At 44.0% G+C, this 22,505-nt stretch overlaps 1 protein-coding gene and 1 pseudogene across 1 annotated transcript in view; both read left to right on the top strand.

Annotated features, from left to right (window-relative positions):
- The window catches only part of LOC115582773 (uncharacterized), a 484,111-nt pseudogene that overhangs the window by 276,651 nt on the left and 184,955 nt on the right, over positions 1-22,505 (top strand).
- The window catches only part of LOC115583998 (semaphorin-3D), a 148,427-nt gene continuing 126,291 nt past the window's right edge, over positions 370-22,505 (top strand). The window contains exon 1 of the mRNA XM_030421301.1: positions 370-549. The gene's annotated coding sequence lies outside the window, so the exon portion shown is untranslated. The remainder of the gene's footprint in view (positions 550-22,505) is intronic.

The raw sequence follows: 22,505 nt of genomic DNA on the forward strand, positions 1-22,505 counted from the left end.
TATATTACAGCAGCAAAGAGGATAGCAAAAATACAGCACAACAATTAAAACAGTGGTAGAAAATAAGTCGAAAATATGTGAAAATAACAATTTAAAACACAAAATATTACAAATATTTACACTGTTGCACATTAAGACACAGACATTTTAACATTTTATTGTATTTCTATATTTTGTTTGCCAGCTTTTATTCATTTATTTTTGCTGAAATGTTTTATTAATAAATACAGTTTTATCTACAATACATATGAATGCGATCTGGCACAGAATCCGTCCTACAGCCGCGCAGTTCTCGGGAGTTAAAGTTTTCGAGCAGCACCTGAATGCACCAGCAGCAGCAGCAGAGGCTCTTATTGTGAAGGAGCCTTCAGTCCAGCTCACATGTGAACATCACTGCAGTGTGTCGGTACCGTCCGGAGCCTCCAGGTGAGCCCACACTCAGCTGTCCTGAAGCCGCCGCATCACGTCCAGGGTCCGGATTAACTGAACCCCGCAGAACCCCGCAGAGAACCGCACAGCCCCGCAGAGTCCCGCACAGAGTTCTGACCGGTGAGTTTAAGACGGGTTTGTTCTGAATTGATGCGCTGCTGCTGGTACAGACAGCTCACTGTGTTCTGTAAAGTTCTGCTGGTGTCAGACTGAAGTTCACTCAGATGTTCAGGATTTATTCTTGATTCTTCGAACCGAACCTGAAGTCCGGTTCAGACAGAAACTGTTAGAAGACCCAGTTTATTTGAGTTCACAGTGTTTGGACCTGCTCATGAAGGACGAACGTGTCTTTAAATCATGATTCTGGTGTTTGTTCCTCCAGGAGAGTTCTGGTGGTCCCTGAGAAGTTTCCAGGGTCCTTGAAGAATCTGTTATTGGTTATTGATCGAGTTTCAAGGAGATTTATTTTAAAAGAGTCGGTGGTCATTGGAAGGAGTCCTTGAGGAGGCAGGTGTGATCATTGAGGATATTCCAGGAGTCCTTAGTTTTGGTCAGTGAAGAGGTTCCAGGGGTCCTTGTAAAGGTTTTGGTGGTCATTGAGCAGTACCTGGAAGTGTTTTCTCATTTCAAGGGTTCTGGAGGAGGTTTTGTTGGTCATCATACGTTTCCAGGAGTTTGTGCAAGATGTTAGACGGTCATTGAGGACATTCCAGGCGTCCTTGTTTGAGCTTTGAACGCTGAAGATGTTCCAGGGGGTTTTGAAGGATTTATTCAGGTCATCAATAAGTTTCCAGGACTTTCTGTCGAATTGTTCAGGGTCATTGGAGGTTTTGGTGGTCATGGAAACTTTACTGGAGTTCTTACAACAGTGTAGGTCATTGAGGATTTTCCAGGAGCCACTGATGATTTTCCAGGAGTCACTGATGATTTTCCAGGAACCCTTGTATGAGTTTTGGTCACTGAGGATATTTAGAAGCTTGTTGTCGGATATTTGGTGGTAATTAATCGGCTTCCAGGACCTTTTGTAGAAGTGTTGGTGGTCATTGAAATATTTCCAGGACTGTTAGAGGTGATTCAGTTTAATGAGGGATTTATATTTTTATCCCAGAAAGTCTTAAACTGCTGTGTTCTGTCTCTGAGTTCTGTCTCTGGGTTCTGTCTCTGTGGGACGTTCATGTTCGACACCTCACACGTTTCTGTTTCTGAGATCTGATGTGATGAAACTCTGACTGAGTTTATTAACAAGCTGCTTCACTGAAACTGTCCTCAGGTCAGTGCGGAGGCCGAGCTGTCTGTCTGTCTCTGAGTCCTCTGTGAGTAAACGTCCCCTGATTGTCCGCTGCCTTTTCCTGTTATGAGTTCAACACCCCCTCTGCTGTACAATCTGTGGGGGGAAGGCTGTTTCCTGCAGTGTGTGTGTGTGTGTGTGTGTGTGTGTGTGTGTGTGTGTGTGTGTGTAGATTGTTGTTTTCCTGCCTGTATTGTGTCTCCTGTCAGACGGTAGCTCTGCTGTCGTGATGATAATGGAGTGACACACACGTCCACCTGTAGGATGTGTGTGTGTGTGTGTGTGTGTGTGTGTGTGTGTGTGTGTGTGAGTGTGAGTGTGTAAACATGGACATTTACTCGATTACTTTACTACAGAACAGTTTGAAGGTACTTGTACTTCACTTTGGTGTTTACATGTCGTGCTGAAAATGGAAAAACTAAAAACAACAAAATATCAAAATATATAAATTTCAACCTGTTTTTTATTTCGCTAAAAATTTCGAGCTGCAGTTTTATTATTTATCGTTTTAGTCCAAAGTGGCGTTTTCTAATTTCTAACAGTTTTATCTGACAGTCCAGATCCTGAAGACATTTAGTTTAATATCATTAATGATAAAAGAAACAGCCAGAAAATGTTTTTTTATTGTAGAAATTATTCATTTTCAAAACAGTGGACAATTAATTTTCTACTGACTGATTCAATTAAAGGATTTGTGGTGATTTATTGGCAGAAATATAATTTATTATCCATAATTATGTTTTCGTCAGTGTGAAATGAGCCGACACTGAGAGTTGTTGAGTTTACGTCACCTTGCGATGAGTCCGCCATGTTTCTACGGTAGCCTCGAAGGGACAAACTGGTTCCATAGAGGGCGTTCTTCATGTTTTTTTGACAGCCAACGTTTTGAGACGAGGCGTATCTGGCGTCATTCTAGATGTCACTGAATCCTTCTACTGGGTCCTTGAATCATTAAATTTGATTAAAATAATCTTCAACATCACGTTGTTGCATCTTATTTATGTCTTGTTTCCAGCTACAGACTCTTCTTGAACCTTTTAAAGCAAAATATGTTAAATAAATCAGGTTGTGATTCATTTGACAGATTTTAAGATTGCGACGTGATTCACGATTACTGAGAATGATCATCTGTGCAGCACTTTTCATTTTCATTGATAAAAACTATGGATCTGTTTCCAGAGGAGAGGCGGCTGCAGAGACACTTCACATCGCTCATTTTGAAAATAGTGTGAGAATCAGTGAATATTTGATGTTTGAGTCACTGAAGCTGCTGCAGAGCGTCTGTACCTGCTGAGAGCTGAGTGGAGGCTGTTGAAGCCACTTGACTTCCTCTCAGTCGGAGTCGATCATCCGGAGGAGCTCAGTGGAAGTCGGCACTCGACCGAATGAGAGTCCGTCTTTAAAAAGAGAAGTGTGGGTAACACAGATAGAGATCAGCGAGCACGCTGCAGACTTTCTGCTCGTGTTTTTAAAAGCTGATTCCAGTCGAGCGTCACATCACGCTGAGACACGAATCAACAAAGATTGCAGATAAAACTTCTTATCTGATGGCTGCCGGCCGGAGAGAGGTGAAGCTGAAAGCTGCAGCACTTTTCTGCTCTGAGTGGGTTTTTGTTTCAGTGGATTTGACTCTGCAGGAGGAACACTGAGCTCAATGTGTCGGGTCATGAAGACCAGAGTTAGATGTTACTTCATGTCGTCACTGTATCTGAGTGTTTCTGCACCGTAGTTCTGCTAACTTTACTTTTAGATCTGAGTATTTCTACCTGAGGGAAGTTTTTATGCACATCTTTCAGCTGGTTTGTTTCTTTTTCTTCTCTGAACTTTATTGGAGGTAAATAACTGGTTGTGTTTGTGCGCAGACCTCTCACATCGCCTCCTGCAGCTTTGTGTAACATGTTTCAAAGTTAGAGTGAAACATGGAAGCTGATGGACGTTGATGGAAGTTGATGGACGTTGGTGGACGTTGATGGATGTTGATGGACGTTGATGGATGTTGGTGGAAGTTGGTTGACGTTGGTGGACGTTGATGAACGTTGATGAACGTTGATGGACGTTGGCTGGCGTTGATGGACGTTGGTAGACGTTGGTGGACGTTGGTGGACGTTGATGGACGTTGGTGGACGTTGATGGACGTTGGTGGACGTTGGTGGACGTTGATGGACGTTGGTGGACGTTGGTGGACGTTGATGGACGTTGGTGGACGTTGATGGACGTTGATGGACGTTGGTGGACGTTGATGGACGTTGGTGGACGTTGATGGACGTTGATGGACGTTGGTGGACGTTGATGGACGTTGGTGGACGTTGGTGGACGTTGGTGGACGTTGGTGGACGTTGGTGGACGTTGGTAGACGTTGGTGGACGTTGATGGACGTTGATGGACGTTGGTGGACGTTGATGGACGTTGGTGGACGTTGGTGGACGTTGGTGGACGTTGATGGACGTTGATGGACGCTGTGACAGGACTGATCCTCACACCTGACGGTCGCAGGTAGTTTCTCTGACCTCTGTGTGTGATCTTGTTCATGTTTCCTGCAGTCAGAACAAACTTTGTCTCTTTCTCTGTTTTGATCGTCGTACAACTTCCCACATGCGTCTCTGAAATGTGCTACTCATTCTCCGCGGTTACAAAGCGTGTCTCTTCGCTGTGAGCTCACACAGGTTGTACATCCGTTTGAAGCGCAGGTCTGTTTCTCATCTGGTCTTTTCTGGCTTTCACGCCAGTTCTTCCTTCGCCTGACTTCTCCATCTGCAGACGTGGGCTGGCAGCAGCAGGGTGAATGAGGCTTCCTCAGACTCCCCGAGGCAGAAAGTGTTCAGATCAAGATTTACTTCACTGCTGAGCTGCAGAATTAAAGTGAAGTCTCTGATAAAGTCTGTGATCGGCTGCAGCAGCTTGTTGAATCCTGCGATAACAGCACACAAATCTCTGTGAAGCTTTTATTTGACCTTTAACCTTCAATATTCATAAACATCTCATCACGGCTGTGCGTCCCCGCTGCCTGATAAAGTCTAACACGGCTGTTCGTCTGAGTTAAGACTCCAGTCCGGCTCTGTGAGGCCGACGTGGGACGAAGGCGGGAGGAGACTTTACATCACTTTTAATGGAGGAGCTGACGGAGTGCATCCAGTCAGTGTCAGGACGTCGGTCGTCTCACAAAGTCACTTGTAAATCCTTTTATATCCTCAGTGGGCGAGTTTACGTTAGTGAGGGAAACCAGACGAGAAACATGGAGCAGTGGTGATAAATGTTGGAGGGAGTTCCCTCAATAAATGAGGTCTTTATTACCACGTAGAACAAATTGTCTGTAGAGTTTCATTCTTTCCTGAGTCAGTGAGATTAAAATACTACAACTTCCAGATTAATGTCATCACTAATGGAAGATAATGTTCATTTAAACCACCAGAAGTCTCACAGAAAAGCCAGAAACGATGATATAATGTGTCATAATTTAATATAATGGAAGAATATCAGTGAGTGTGACCATTATGAACAATAATAACATGAGAGGAGGGAATTTATCCACTCACATGATTCATTCTTTATAATTCCCAATCGACGCTGAAGCTGCTGCCAATGAATGATGGCACTTGCTGGTGGTTTTTCACAATAAAAGCCCAACAAAAACAGAAAAGAATAGAAGAGGAACTTTACTGGAGTATATTTCCATTTTCTGTTACTTTATACCGAAGTGTTTACTGCACTACATGTATTTGATATCTTTAGTTACTAGTTACTTTGCAGATTACATGTTGCATCAGAGCGAAAGTAGTAAGACGAAATCAAGTATTATTAATATGCGTGACAAAGTATCTGTACTTTTACTTGAGTTTGACTTCTTGTTACTTGATACGTTGACACTGAGTATGATGACTGTTGTCTTGACGTCAGGTGAGCGTCTCTGGTGCTGGTTCTTGTGGTGTGTCACGTGCCGCCGGGCCTTCAGCATCATCAGTCGCTCTGATTGGTTGTTCAGCTCAGTGAATCAGTGCGAATGAAGAGTCTGTCGCTGTGGTTTTTGTGATTCCACCTATCTGGTTTAGTTTGTCCTGCGTTATCACATCAAAGGTTTGTTTACCTGCAGACGTCTGGTTTCACTTTTTGATTGATGGATACTGACGACTGCCACCTGGTGGTGTGGAGATACAACGATCAGCCTTCGACGCTGTTTGGTCCTAAAACATCTGGACTCTTGGTGTTGTTGCATACGTACGTACATACATACGTGTTGTGTCTCCTCTGTGTAATGTATATCTGGTTTGGGAATGTCACTTATGAACAAGATTGATGATGAAGCAACATAAGGTCCTGTGTTACACCCTCATCCAGCTGCACACACACCTACACACACCGGCCTCGAGTCACTTTAATGAATGAAATCAGAATTTCTCCTTTCTTGTAAAGAAACTTAAACTTCCCACGATGCACTGCTCCACACCCACCACGTCCTCTTCTGTTGGGACAGTTTCTACATTTTGTCACGGACTCTCTTCTTTGATTATTCCCACAGCAAGAGTCACAATTATGATTTGTGTGTGTTGGCGTGAATCCTGGACGAGTGGCGTGACGTCTCGTTCATCTTGATATGATGAAGCTGAATATTATGTTCAGTTTGTGTCTCATCCAAACTCAAAGACACTCCATAAAGAAGGCAGATACGTACGTCCTGGTCCATCATCCGTTTCCCTCCACGTAGTGGGTTTGTGTTGGAGATGATGGCAGCCGGACCGCCTCCCAGCAGCCCCTCCTGCAGGACCTCGGGACATTCCCAGCCCAGATGGGATAATGAATCTCTCCAGCTCGTAATGGGTCCACCCTGGGGTCTCCTTCCAGTCCGATCAGCCCGAAATACCTTCCCCAGAGGCCGGGAGGCATCCCGATCACATGCCTGAGGCCACATGTCTGCACAGCGTCCCTCTTTTGGTCGTTACTCAGAGCTCATGACCACAGCTGACGGTTCAGGGCCTCAGCATCAGGCTCAGCTGCTGCATCAGGCTCAGCTGCTGCATCAGGCTCAGCTGCTGCCACCCAGAGAAGTTTAGCTGCCTCACTTGGATAGCAACTCATTCTTAACCTGAAGAGGCAAATCCACCATTGTACCAGCTGCAGGTGTGCAGCCACGTTACAGCTCCTGGCTACAAACTAAACTCCATCCTCGTCTGCACCTTCATGTTTTTGTCACGAGGTGGAAACTGAAGCTGTGTCGTTGTTTTGAGCAACCTGACCTGCAGATGTTTGGTCTCACAGTCGCTGCTCCTCCTCTATAATGTCCACACCTTAACACAGAGGTTTTCACCACTCTTCTGTTTTTAAAGTGAATTCTTTACAGCTTCAGCTGACGGTGTATTTAAGCAGAAGATTTATGTGCACAGATGCTGTTTCCAACAACCCTCTGCTGGACGCTCGTCCTCCTGCAGCAGTTATTCCTGCCCTGCATCACTCCAGACTTTTGTCGCTCCACGGGGGAAATCTGAGGTTAAGTGCCTTGCTCAGTAGCTGATGAGGGAGGAGAAGCAGCTCCCAGATTTCTCCAGGCTCAAACTGTACAACTGAATCCCCCTCAGCCACCCGGCAGTGGAGGCGACTCCACCCTTCACCTCCGGGTTGTTGAAAGACTGATCGCAGGTTTCTTCCAGTTTCATCATCCCGTGTTTTGCCTGCTCAGGCTCATCTCCGGGTCAACACCACAAAATAAAACATCCAGAGCCGTGATTAAAACTGCATTCTGCCCTGAAACCACAGCTGAACACACACACACCAAATATGCAGCCACGCCACACTGATGAAGAGCCCAGAACAACATCCTCCTCATCCTCCGTGTCATTAAATAAATCCTTCTTCTTCTGCTCAACCCACAGTGATCCGGCTCAGGGACCCTCGTGTGTTTAGAGAGCTGCACACACACACACACACACACACACACACACACACACACACACACACACACACACACACACTTAGAAATTCCCAATCTTTCTCTGCAGCAGCGCTTTTTTTTTTTTACCACAGAGGACACAGAAAACACAACACACACCCTGAAGAATGAGACACACAGACTGGGAACATAAAACATAATGTTTAACCCACAACGCTGACTGTCTGTACATTCCCACAGTGTGTGTGTGTGTGTGTGTGTGTGTGTGTGTGTGTGTGTGTGTGTGTGTGTGTGTGTCCTCGAGGCGATTCACAGACGAAGAATGACTCTATTGTGGTTGACGGTCGTTAGGATGCTCTGTGTGTGTTTTGTTGTTTTTCCTTCCTACTCGCTGTTTCCTGTGTGTGTGTGTGTGTGTGTGTGTGTGTGTGTGTGAAAGACATTTCTCTGTAATGTATAACAGAGAGAGGTTGACAGAAACAGAGCAGCATAAAAACACTTTCTGGTCGACTTTTACTTTCTTTTCTTTTTCGAGCAGAGTGACATCACGTCCTGACAGCGAGGGTGCGTTCAACTATCAGACGCTCTTTAGACGCTCTGTCCGTTTACAATCTGATGAAGTTGAAATCGCCGTCATCGAAACTCAGCGATCACGTTTTTTGTAATGGTGGATTTTAACCCAAAACTCTTTTTCCTAAACCTGACTGAGTCTTTTAGTTCTTTAAAGGGATATTCCGGTGTAAGTTTAATCCATGGTCTAAATCACAGTGAAACTGTGTTAGACTCCCTCTCGAGAGATCAAGTTAGCAGACCGCTAATTTACGGAGTTTTATCAACCTCAGAAACGACCGCACGACAACAATACACTGCAGTAAATGGATCCAAATATAAACCGCCACCAAAAAGCCACAAATAATGCTCAGAACAGCACCAAACTTCAGCAACAGTACAAATAGGGTCTCAGCACATAGTCCGGGGCATCTAACCTCCGCTAGCTTAGCTGGATTTCTATTGAAAAGCTGACTAAATTTACCACTCTTCTGCAGCAGCTTCCTGTTGACGGGAAGTCCCGACGAGTCGATTACCGAGTGCAGTAGAGTTCCGCGGCTCATGGATGAAAATGTATGATTATGACTCCATGGAAAAGCAATCAAAGTTCATATGTGTCTTACCTGCCAGTTTATAACAGTTATTATCGAGAGCGGACAGGGAAAAGAACGGAATTGAGCATTTCTAACCGCACTCGGTAATCGTCGCGTCGGGACTTCCCCGACCCGGAAGCTGATGGAGGAGAGTTGAACTCTGTTTTTAGCTTCCCAGTAGAAATCCAGCTAAGCTAGCGGAGGTTAGATGCCCCGGACTATGTGCTGAGACCCTATTTGTACTGTTGCTGAAGTTTGGTGCTGTTCTGAGCATTATTTGTGGCTTTTTGGTGGCGGTTTATATTTGGATCCATTTACTGCAGTGTATTGTTGTCGTGCGGTCGTTTCTGAGGTTGATAAAACTCCGTAAATTAGCGGTCTGCTAACTTGATCTCTCCAGAGGGAGTCTAACACAGTTTCATGGTGATTTAGACCATGGATTAAACTTACACCGGAATATCCCTTTAACCTGACAGAACAGTGACAGAATATTGAGCCTAATCAGTGAAGGTACTCCTTCTCTTCTTGGTTCTGCTGGTACAGGTCCAACCACAGTGGACCAGAAACATCTCTATCAAAGCGAATATGATGAAGCAACATGTGAAACCTGCAGTTTTATTATCACTGTTAATTAAATCAGTTGTATCCTGGTGTCTGCTGGAAAATAACAGATAATAGAGCCAGTCCTCATCAGATAAATGACCCTCGTGTTTACATGTGTTGTGAGTCTGACCTCTAGTGGCTGTAGTTATTATTACAGCTGCAAAGGAGGAAGTCAGGAGTTTATATACAGAGGAGGTCAGGGATGGAAACTGCCACCCTGACGATGAAGATCTGGTTCACTGCTGCTTGACGAAGGGAAAAAACTAAAGTCTAGATTTCCTCATCGTCAAATCCCACGAGAAGAGCAAAATTAAACTTTCTTTAAACATTTGCAGGATCTGTTTCGTCACAAAGAACTCTGTCATCGGATGTTTTCATGGGATTTGTTGACAAGAAGAAGAAACACAACATAAACTTTATACTTAAACTCCTGCACAAACTATTTTCAGTGACAAGGAGTGACGTTAATTCAGTCTCTGATTTCAGGACCGACTCTCAGAACAACACGTCCGTTTGATCATTAAAACTTTATTTTAACTTTGATCTGTTACAAAATGATTATATATCAGAAGCGTGTTGATCAGATAATAAGGATAAAGCTGACGGAGCGCGGACCACCCAGTGAGTGTCTCCGTCTCCCCAGAGGACGTGACAGCTGAGCAGCTCGGGTTGATGCATCAGCTGCCTGACGAGGAGCCGAGACAGCCGGGTCGCTGCAGAGGATGCACGGCCTTAAAGCGGAGGTCAGGACCCAGTGTGGGTCACTGGCCTGGTTCTGCCGGGGCCCCTGCACGACAACAATGGAGGAGATTAACTCTGAGACGTCGTGTGAGCTGCTGTGGGATCCGACGACATGATGGACAGAGAAAATAAAACAAGCTGTGGATCTGAACTGAACGTCTCGGTGTGAAACTCTGAATCTTAACGACTTCTGATCCTCTGAGTTTTCTTCTGGCGCCAACATGAGGCTGATGAATGTGATCATGACGAGTCACAACAACCGTCAGATGAATAATATGAGACACAGTTACAAATTAATTGTGCATTTGATTGTATCCGATACTTCTTTCTTCCGTTTTATGATGAAACATTTGCAGAACTAACGACACTTCCATCCGCCCCAGTTGTACACTGATGGCTGCTAATTAGCTAATATTAGCATGCTAACGAGCTAAACTGAGGAAGTAAACATCATAATCGTTACATCTGCTGAACATCAACATGTGGCAGAGACAGACGGATCATCAGGGCAGATGTTCAACATTAATCTGAATCTGAGAAGCAACTAAAGTCATTTTTATAGTTTGTTTTGCTCCCTGAACGATCTTCATTCATTCCAAATGTTTAAAAATGGATATCACACCCATATATACGGTATAATATGCTGGTTTACCATTTAATCCATCAAACAAGTGAAGTAAAGAGACAATAATCAAACTGATATCTACTTCAGTTTGTCATAAATCACAAAGTTCTTCAAGCTGAAACTCTGATATCAGCGTGTTCTCGTCCAGGCGTCGTGTGTTTGTTGGACGTTCGCTCTGAATCACAGCCAGATGACTTCACTTAATTAATCAACGTGTTTGTTTTAATCTTCATCCCGCCACAGACGGAGGACGAAAAGGTTCGATTCACTTTCCTTCCTCTGAGAACAGAAATCTGTAAATGAGAGTAAAGAGCCGTCGAGCTGAGAGATCCGAGCACACGAGTGAGAGACGGAGATGAAGACGAATGTTTCTGATTTTTAATGAAGCTCGTTTCTTACGCAGTTTATCGGTGTTTAGAGAAGCGGCTCGCTGCTGCCAGATTAAACAGAGCGGCGAGCTCCAGGTTCTGTTCATCACTCCTGCAGACGTTAATCCACTTTTTATCTGTTGTGTTTCTTCATCAGTGTCTGGACGACGAGTCGAATCCGTCTCAGCTTCTTTCTCTGCTTTCGTTACATCTTCAGAAACACCGACAAGGAAATGTTTTTATTAGAATCTGCAAAGAAAAGTCACGGAGAGGCGGAAACACGTTGTCATTCATTCAAGATTCAAATCTTTATTGTCAATGTGCAGAACAACAAGACAGCAAAGCGTCTCTGTTAGATACGCAGGTTTATATTTGCATCTTAAAGAGCCTCTGCTGGTGATTTTGTACCTTTAATTTAAAGGAGCAGTCTGTAGTTTTGGAGAAAGGCTGATTTTTTAAAATGTTAAATAAACAAACTATCTTTGTGTTCATGACTGAATAAACTGAACAAACAAACTAATTCAGCTTAAAGGACGACACGGTTTATACTGTTTTACTTTGTTTACATGTGGCGGACCCTGCCACCTTTTCTAGCGTCAGACAGTGTTCTGGGACCTAATTTTCTCTGAGAACATCTCGTTTAGTCACTTCTGGACGAAATAGTTTGTATTATTTCCTCATTATTATTAAGAAAGAGTTTGAATTTCTTCTGCAGAACGACTCAGTGTTGCTGTGAGGGGACGAAAATCTACCTTTTGAAAACTGGTCCTGGTACATAAATGCACACATAGTGTCCTAGAGGTCCATTATTTATCTGTAGGTGAACACACACCTTTATTATTTTCTGACTGTGTAGACAAAATGGAAACCGTGACTAAAGAAACCGAAGGAAGAGTTAAAAAACACTCAAATATCTTCACACAGAAGAATGAAAACTAAATAGATAAAGATAAAAATAGTCAGCAGGTCATTTACACACACGCATCTGTGTGTGTGTGTGTGTGTGTGTGTGTGTGTGTGTGTGTGTGTGTGTGTGTGTGTGTGTGTGTGTGTGTGTGTGTGTGTGTGTGTGTGTGGGCTGGCACACAAACAGCAGCTATCAGACTCTATTGTATCATTGTGTTCGTCTGGCCTCCTAATTAATAACCTCTTATCAGGACCGACGCAACAATAAAGTTTCTCTGCCAAGCTGAAACGCTTCCTTCCCCTCCGAGACCATCTGAACAAAACCCGCGGGCCGGCGCCAGCTGACCTGGATACACACACACGTGCGAACACACACATAGATTCAACAGAGGAATATCACACAAAATGACTCTAAAATCTCAGATCTTTGTTGTGATATTCATTTCCTCCAACTCATCAAACAGACAGAAGACAGGAGCTCAGATAGAAAGCTCATAAAGCAACGGTACCTTAAACAGAACCCACACAGAACCCACACAGAACCCACACAGAAACCACACAGAACCCATACAGAACCTACACAGAACCCACACAGAACCCATACAGAACCCACACAGAACCCATACAGAACCACGTCCATGTTCTGACTCACACACTGTGACTTCACGGCTTCCAGGCGCTGCTGAATATTGTTCTGAAACCTCGATTCTCCTGCACACACACGTCATATATCACCGTCTGCTAACACACACACACACACACACACACACACACACACACACACACACACGAATATGGAAAGCTTTGTTTTTCTTATTTTTTGTCCTCAGAGGAAAAGTTTATTTGACTTACTGCAGGACAATATAGTTGACATGAAGGACTTTATTTTAGAGGCCATTGTTTCCTCTGCTCAGACTGAAGGCTGTGTGTGTCTGTGTGTGTGTGTGTGTGTGTGCGTGTGTGTGTGTGTGTGTCTGTGTGTGTGTGTGTGTGTGTGTGTGTATGTGTATGTGTGTGTGTGTGTGTGTGTGTGTGTGTGTGTGTGGGTGTGTGATCCACATTGACAGTTTAAGTCGCAGCAGAAGAAGAATTTTGTGTTTCACAATTCGGTGCTTTTTGTAGAAGTCAGCACAGATTTAATTCCGATGTTCTCAGTGTTTGTGTTCGTCCTGCAGCATTAGTGTTGTTTTTATCTTCCTCATTTAATTCTGTGTGTGTTTATAACAAACACAGTGTGTGATACAGATCCTTGTGTACATGAAACACATGTGAGCGCCTCCTAATGAGGCCGAGACGTAATTCATCTTCCATCCACTGAGTCTCTCACAGGCAGACGAAGACACCAGTCCTCCACAATAAACCATAAATACAGACATTACAGAACACTGTAATACCCTTTAATTTAGTGTAATCTCTCTGTCACACACACACACACACACACACACACACCTCTGGGTGGAAGTGCTTTGGGATGACTCTCCTCTGCCGCTGAGCTGGTTTCACTCTCTGCTTAAAAAGCAGGAAAAATAAATAGCTTAAAACCAAAATGACAGTTTGTGAGAGTTTGAAAGTGGAGCGACGGTTCTGGGAAAGTGAGCTGCTGATGTGAAAAACAACTTTCACAACAAAAGAAATGTTTCTTACATTTTTCTGTGGTGAAGACGAGACCACAGAGTCTGAAGTCCTCGTGCAGCTACACACACACACACACACACACACACACACACACACACACACACACACACACACACATTCAGTGTGTTTTACATGCAGTGAAGTAACCAGCAGGTTACAGTCGTGACGTGTTGAGTCAGATGTGAGCAACAGACCTGGTTATTAACATGTTCATGTTTGATTCCTGCAGGTAGATAAAAAGACATCATGGCATGTGACACACAGGAAACATTATCTACTGATGTCCAGATAAAATACAAACATGATTATAGTTTACACACACATAATAACACACAAAGAGAATTAAAATCTTCACCGCGGTAAAAATTAAAGAAAGTTGTAAAAGTTGTGAAAATGTTACAAAACCTGTTTTCTTCATTCACACTCGCACATGAAACGATAAAATCCTACTTCAACACTTTAACTCAACGTCTACGTCTGTGAGGAGACAAGTGTGTGTGTTATATCTACACCTGTGTGTGTGTGTGTGTGTGTGTGTGTGTGTGACACTTCCTGTCCTTTACAACTTGAACTTGTCCTTTACCGTCCGACAGAAGACTTTGTGTCTCCCAGAGAGACGATGTTTGCTTCCTGCTCGGAGACGATCCGAGCTGTCGCTGAGGTTTAATGTCAGACACTTAAAGACACAAAGGCTGAACAGTGTGTGCGTCTCGCTCTCTCCTCAGTGTTGTCGGACGCAAACGACTTCTTTTATTTTATGACAGCTGTTGCAGGACTGTTGTCTGTCAAACACCGCAGCGGTTTAAAGATTCCTGATGGCTTCCGGACGTTTGTTTCCTCAAATTACAAGCGTGAGACTTTGTGTTGTGTGGTCGGATCTTTATTATATTATATTATATTATATTATATTATATTATATTATTATACTCACATACATGAAGTAAGGTTTGAATACAGGAAGTAACTTGTAGTGGAGTATTTTCACAGTGTGTGAACTAAACTGCTCATGTTTGTTATTGAAGTCTTCATATCAGAGAAGGTGTGTACGAGTAGTGTTTGTGCAAATAGACCGAATACCTTTAATGTGAGTGAGTTAGGGTGTGTGTAGGCGTGTGTGTGTAGAGGTGTTTGTCCAGCTGTGTGTGTGTGTGTGTGTGTGTGTGTGTGGAGGAGTGCAGGGTGTAGCTGGTCTGGGATCAGTGTCAGGAGATATGGAGGCCGTGGGAGTGAATGATCTCTCCTCTGATATCTTATCACAGCATGAGATTCACACCGCAGATACACAACGTGAAGGACACACACACGCCTCACACACTGACTCTCTGGCAGCTCATCAAGCTAGTCTTCATTTTGTGCTGTTAGCATCGATTAGCCCACTGAGCTAACGCTTCTAAAGCCTTGACAACGCCGCTGGTGAATCAGCTGTGATGACACTTTATTTCTTTGACCACCAGAAGTATCCCGCGTAATATTTTCCTTCGTGACCTCGTGACCTCCCACATGATCGTCTGGGACCAGAAACCACTGATTCACTGTCAGAATTTGATCCATTTGCACCGATAACATTTGGAAAGTCGAGAAGAGCGGCACGGTGCCAAATTGGAAGTTAGATTAATTTCGCCAGACTTCCAGGTTATCGTTCCATCCTCGACCGCAAGTTCTGTCAGGCCTGTCGACTTTACATCATGATGACGTTACAGATGTTTAAATCTCGTTCTCAGCTGGATGAAAGTCGTACTAATATTTGTAGCTGCAGAACTGCGAGTGGCCACTGGGGACAAACTGTGGTGTTGAAGTCTGAACTCACTCCTGATCGAACATTCATCATCATCATCAGGACCGCGTCGTCCCGGGAACACAATGATATACTGAGCTGCACTCACTTCACTTCCTACCATAGAAACACATTGTTCCAAGGAACACACACCCAACAACACACACATACACACACACATGCAAACACTAGCACAGACGCGTATATGAAGCCTGATTGTTTGAGGGATGGAGTTTATTTATGGAAGTGAACCGAGAACTTTTCTGAGCGACTGGAACTGTCAGAACCATATCACATTATTGTAGCATTTAATGTCATTACTACCTGCAATAATAATGATAATAATGATAATAGTAATAAGCTTTATACGTATATACAGCACCTTTTTAAGAGTTGGTTTTGTGCGCTGACAAACAAGCAGAAGCAGGAAACTCAAGAGGACGATGTTACAGAAGAAAGAGACGAACACGAGGAGTGAAAACAAGACGGCAGGACAGAAAATATGAAAACACCAAAAGTCGTCAACAGTATGAGTCGTTACAAGTAAAAGAAAAATAATGACAGGAAGAAAATGCAAATAAAGTGATAATCAAAAAGAATAAAATCAGGGAAGGACGATGAGAAGACGACGTCACACGAGAGCAGATAAAAAGAATAAAAAGAAAGAAAGACGAAAATCTAAATCAAAGGGTGATTTTAAAAGCAGTTTGTGATTCCTGAGCTTCGTCTCCTCAGATAGTTAAATATATAGAATGATGTACTGTGTGTTTATAAAGCAGTCAAGGCTGTTAAACAATGATCAGCTCCTCTGAGCGCCGTCGCTTCACTTCCCTCAATACAAACCTTTGTTTAACGACCGGCCGGCCGTCAGGAGTCTCAGCTGACATGAGACACATCCGTCCTCCATCTGAAGCATGGAAGGACGATAAACACGTTTCTTATTGGCTGATTTCTGTAAGTCCAACAAGAACCAGAACTGAACCAGTCAGTACGTTTACATGCACAGCTGAGTCAGATTACAGCCATAGTTCGACTCTGCTACTCAATCAGACAACTGCAATTATCCGAGTATACATGCCGGTGAGAAAATCGGATTATTGTCCAGAGCATGTCATACCCGGTACGCTAGGTGGCGCTGTACCCATTTCAACTAGTGTTAACAGAAACACCTCCGGCTGACCTCTTTACGTCACCAGCAACAACAAACTGCCTCGACATTCCAGAAAGATGGCGTACGAAGAGCGAGACGAAGTACATCTTTGTACACTTCATATATGGTGTACATGATAATTACACAAACTAGATGCACAATGGCGCTCTTTCTCTCTTTCTTACGATGATTTCGGAGACGCCGCCGTCCTTCTACTTCCGGTTCACGGCCCCGGGAAAGACATCTTGCGCCTGCACAGAACGCAAAATCTGATCTGATCTGATGGAACGTATACATGCAGGAGTAATGTGACTATCAATCAATAATCTGGGTGTTTTAATCCGACTATGAGAAATCTGATCCGGTCTGATTTAAGTCAGACTAATGTGTATACATGCATCTTAAAGATCCGATCATAGTCGGACTAACACAGTAATTCTGTTTTCTTGACTGTCATGTGAACGCACTGAGTGTCTTGGTGCTGGTTCTCTGTCCGTCGTTGTCTTTGTGTGATTCGAGCTGTTTCGTGGCCCGATGGGGGTTTTTGTGCCGGTCCTGGTCGGACTGACAGCTGTCAGGAGGAATTAAATCAGCTTTTCTTTACAAAACAGAGCGAGAGAGACGAAGGAGGAAGAAGAGGTGGAGGAGTGAGAAAAGCGAGAGGACACAAGTCTTGAGATTTAAGCTTCACACACATTCACTTTTTCTTCTTTGTGTGTGTGTGTGTGTGTGTGTGTGTGTGTGTGTGAGAGTGTGTGTGTGTCTGTGTGTGTGTGTGTGTGTGTGTGTGTGTGTGTGTGTGTGTGTGTGTGTGTGTGTGTGTGTGTGTGTGTGTGTCGCCTCCCTGGCCGGTCGGTTGTTCTTTCGCTCGGCTGGTCTCAGTGTTCCCACCGCGGCCAGTGAATGGACGCTCCTTTCACCGCTCGCTAAGACGCCTAATGAGGGGGGACTACTTTCTGTCTCACTGTGTGTCAATCTAAAGCCTGCTGTGTGTGTGTGTGTGTGTGTGTGTGTGTGTGTGTGTGTGTGTGTTCACATAGAAAGTGTTTTTCTCCGAGCTGCTGGTCAGTTTTTAAAAACTGTTGATGACTCAGTTTAATGTGATTTGAACAGCTGTTGGATGAAACACAGACTGTGTTGATCCACAGTTAATAAAGTGATGATGTGTTTTCATTACCAGAACCTCTCAGCGGCCCGGTGATCCAGCCAGCTGACACCTTTTGAGGATATTGTGTAGAAAACTCCTCATTTCCACTTCCTGAATGACCCGTTAATGTTCCATTCACTGCTTTGAAAGGTGATGATGGGAATGAAAATGGAAGAAGAAAATAGAAAAGCTTGAAATTCCACCAGTTTGGGTGGTTTTTGTACTGACGAGCCTCGGTGTGACCGGGCCGGGCCTTTTTCTTTCAGCTTTGTCCAAGAAGTTGTAATACAGCTGATATTTTCACTCCTGGCTGATCAAAGTTCTCCTCAGTGAAAGAGATCTGTGTGTTTTTAACGAGCGGTCACCTGCTGTTGTCGCTCATTAAACACAAATTATGACGCCTCTCACACAGTTAATAAATCAGTCAGAACCAGAACCCTCTCGACGCTCTGGATCTTATCTCACTGCAGTCGCCTGTAAACTAAATGTTATTCCTGGTTGGAGCTTCACTGCCCGCCGGCCTTTAAAGCTCCCCTCAGACTCACGGACCGCTCGAACCAACATGTGGTCGTCTGTGTTGTTGCAGTTTGTCAGAACTCGCGGCCGTTAAAGGGTCGTTCCACTGAGTGTTGGGGTCCAGTCAAGTGTTCCCTTTGGGCGGGTCGGAGGTGAAGAATGTCAGATGAGTCGGATCGAAACGCCCAAACTCTCAAACTCTCTAATTCTGACCGTCGAGCTGCTGGAACAGTTAAATCTCCCCGATGTGGAAGAAAACAACAGGATGCTCACAGAACCGCTGCGATTAATAACAGAACCTGAACACGTCGAGTAAAAATCACATGATGACGTCAGTAACGAGTAAAGTATGTGGCCCAGCTTTAACCTGTAATTATAATACCATCAGGTCCTATTAATAATCATCTCGTTCAATAATTAATCTGATGAATGTTTTTTAACTGAGAATCAGTCTTCAACACTAATGACGGGTTGCCAGGTTGCTGGAGATCCCCCGTTTCCAGCCTCAAGTCTGGATATGACTGATGATGAGTAGTTTAGAAAGAAAGCAGGTTTAACACACACACACACACACACACACACACACACACACAAAACAAAGTACACACACAAAAATCCTGCAGACGTTGTTGAGCCAATAACAAACTCTGGGTCCCCGCTGGTCGGCTCTTTATACTCCACCCGTCCCCGAACCCCAGAGGCAGCAACGAGACATGAAAGCAGCCGTACGTCACACACACACACACACACACACACACACACACACACACACACACACACATACACACACACACACACTAACAGAGGTGGAAACACACTTTCACGAGCACACAAAAACATTTAGACCAACGTCTCTCCAGACACTTTCACTTTTGGTAGAACTTTTGGAAATATACACAAAAAATGCAGGATGAACACACACACACACACACACACACACACACACACACACGCGCACACACACACACACACACACAGTTTGCCTCTGAGCCTCTTCCAGGAAAACGTTCCTGTGTGTGCAGATGAAAAGAGAGAATGAAGAGAAAAGACAGGAACAAAGAGGAGCGTGTTCACGCAGCACCTGGAGGACGGACTCATCAGGTTCTGGTTCTTCACACACACCAGGACACAGTGAGACATCCTGCTAATGAGCAGGACTCGAGTATCTGGGTCAGCTGTTCTGTTCTGTTCTGTGGAGATGCTTTATCGTACATTTAAGATTAAAAGAAAGAGAAAGAGAGAGTAAAGCGTTGGGTATTTTGTGACATGTTGGATCTGGGCCACCACAGCGTCCCCAAAACAAAGATTATGAAAGATTAAAGGATTGTTTTCTGTTTTTCTTCCAGTCTGTCTTAATACTCACACATCATGTTCACACTGGGAGAGATATCAGCAACCTTCCTCATTCCTATGACAGCGTTGAGTTCCTCTGTTTCTTCACTACAATGTCAGAAAATGGTGCAAAGTCCACATCCTCCAAACTTTCAGTCTTTAGTTAGAAATTACTATTTTACACATAAAGTTTCTTCACTGACTGTTTAAGAAGGAAACATCCTGTCAGCTGTGATGGTTGGATAAATCTCTGACTACCAGGACAAACGTTTAGCTTCGGTCTCCTGTGAGCTTTGGATAAAAACTTAAAGCTACAAGGAACTTTCATATTTTGTTGACTCTGTCGGCCCTGTGGACGACCGCAGTGTGAGCAGCACCTCCTCCTGTTATACAGATCCTGACCTGCACATTGTTTTTGGAAGCAAGTGAAAGAAAGATAAAGAATAGTTTTAATTTTATGACTTCTTCAAGCCGAATACGTTGGAATCCGACCTGCTGCGACAGCCTGAAGAACAACTATAAAGAAATAGTCAACTTTCCCATAAATGGACTCAAATGTACATTTTATAAAGTTTTTCAAAAAAGAATAATTCTGTATTATATATATATATATTTTTTTTTTTTGTGCTGTATGTTGGTTTGACAGCAAACAAGAGCAGAATTTAACATTTGTCTTAAAATTTGAGTTTTTCAAAAGTTCCTGTTGAAAGACGTTCAGGTGTTTTAGTAGAATAAGAGTCTCAATGACTCTTCTTTGAAAGCTAACATGCTAACACAGTAGGCTAGTGCCGTTATTTCAACCTGCACTTTTGGCCTCGCTGAGTCAAACTGAGCCGCACTGATTTACTTTTCCATCACCAGTTTCACTGATCACTGCTACTATCAGGGCGGCTTTTATTAGTGAAGGAGTTATAAGAAATAAAAAGTCAAAAATACAAAATGTAACTGAATTAGCGGAGCCACTTTGTTAGCGGTAATTCTCTGACAGCACTGTGGGGATCAAGAAAACACGTCATAGGCTAAAGACTCTCCTTAAAACCAGGCTGGAAGTTTCACATCGAAAAACACTGTAACAGACCCACAATGATAATGTTAGCATGCTAATATTTAGCAGCTGTACTGTTTACCATTATCGCTGTCTTCAGTCAGTGTGTTGCATGCTAACATTTCCCAGGTAGCACCGACGTCTGATGGGAATGTTGTTAGTTTTGTTTATAAATGTTTGACGAATGTGACCTGATGCTGGTGAGAGATGAAAGTTGATTATGTCCTGTGAGGAATCAATTCAGTAGTTGTTTACAGTGGCGTGCACAGACTTTTTGAAGGGCAGGGGCAAAAAGAAGGGCACTTTAGCTCGTGTTTTGGCTCCCAAGAGGGCACTTTAGCGTGCGTTTGTGCCACCTAAGAGGGCAGTTTATGTTTTAATCAGCCAAGGGGGCAATGTAGTGTGTTTTGCCAACCAAGAGGGCACTTTAGCGCGCGTTTTAGCTCCCAAGAGGGCACTTTAGCTCGTGTTTTGGCACTCAAGAGAGCACTTTAGTGTGCATTTGTGCCACCCAAGAGGGCAGTTTATCATGTTTTAATCAGCCATGGGGGCAGTTTAGTGTGTTTTGCCAGCTAAGAGGGCACTTTAGCACGCGTTTTGGCTCCCAGGAGGGCACTTTAGCTCGTGTTTTGGCACTCAAGAGGGCACTTTAGCGTGCGTTTGTGCCACCCAAGAGGGCAGTTTATCATGTTTTAATCAGCCATGGGGGCAGTTTAGTGTGTTTTGCCAACTAAGAGGGAACTTTAGCGCGCGTTTTAGCTCCCAAGTGGGCACTTTAGCTTGTGTTTTGGCACTCAAGAGGGCACTTAAGCGTGCGTTTGTGCCACCCAAGAGGGCAGTTTATCATGTTTTAATCAGCCATGGGGGCAGTTTAGTGTGTTTTGCCAACTAAGAGGGCACTTTAGTACGCGTTTTGGCTCCCAGGAGGGCACTTTAATGCACGTTTTTCAACAATTGGGCCACGAGGGCCCCCCCTTGTGCACATCACTGGTTGTTTATGTTTTTTTTCAGTCTGAACAATATCTGGCTAATATTTCATAATCAGGACTAAATAAATTAGATGTGATAAAAACACGCTGGTCACTTAAAGGAGAACTTCGGCTGTTTTTAACCCACAACCCTGTTGATTGAGGTTACCGAGTGCTGTCATTAGGGAAAATAACAAGAACATTTGGCAATATTTACAGAGTATCAGAACAGCAGCTAAAGCGAACTATGGGGGCAGACATAACCGAAAGTGAAACATAAAGATGTCTGCCTCCTGTCCTACTGACAGCGCTCGGTAACCTCGATCAACAGGCGTTAAAAACGGCGCAAGTTCTCCTTTAATGTGTGGAGGAGATACGCTGACACGTTCCTCAACATCTTGTTCTTTTAGATTAGATATTATTTTCCGTCACACTGCGTCACAAACTGTAACTGTACGTCTGTGATAAAGTGGAACACGGAGACAGCGAGCGTTCTCCTCTATCTCGTCTTCATGTGGATCAGAACCGCCGCCACCTGTGATAACACCCCACACAACAGATCTCTGACCGCTGCACGACGTCATTTCTCGGAATATGTAAAAGGATTGTCTTCATGTTTTCCTCAAACCCGGTGTGAAGCGATCTGAGAGACAAACAGTCTGCAGGTGTTTCTTTAAGTGCGTTCGTAACATGTGACTAACTTAAAGGATGTGGGAGTTGTGTAAGAACCGAGAGGCCCGTTTCCTATTCTTCTCTTTCCTTACGCTGCCATCTGGAAGTGCATGACATCAGCTTTTTTTCCTCTTCCCAGAAACCCCCAGAGAGAGCGAGAGGGAGAATATTTCCTCGAGGCCGTGGACAGATAGAGGGAGAGGTTAAAAACAAAGCTTCCTCTTCCCAGAATTCCTTTGTGCGGCGCAGCTCAGTTCCCATAACGCTGTTTGTTTGTGCTGCGTGT

Source organism: Sparus aurata, chromosome 6 (assembly GCF_900880675.1).
Source record: "Sparus aurata chromosome 6, fSpaAur1.1, whole genome shotgun sequence".
NCBI lineage: Eukaryota > Metazoa > Chordata > Actinopteri > Spariformes > Sparidae > Sparus > Sparus aurata.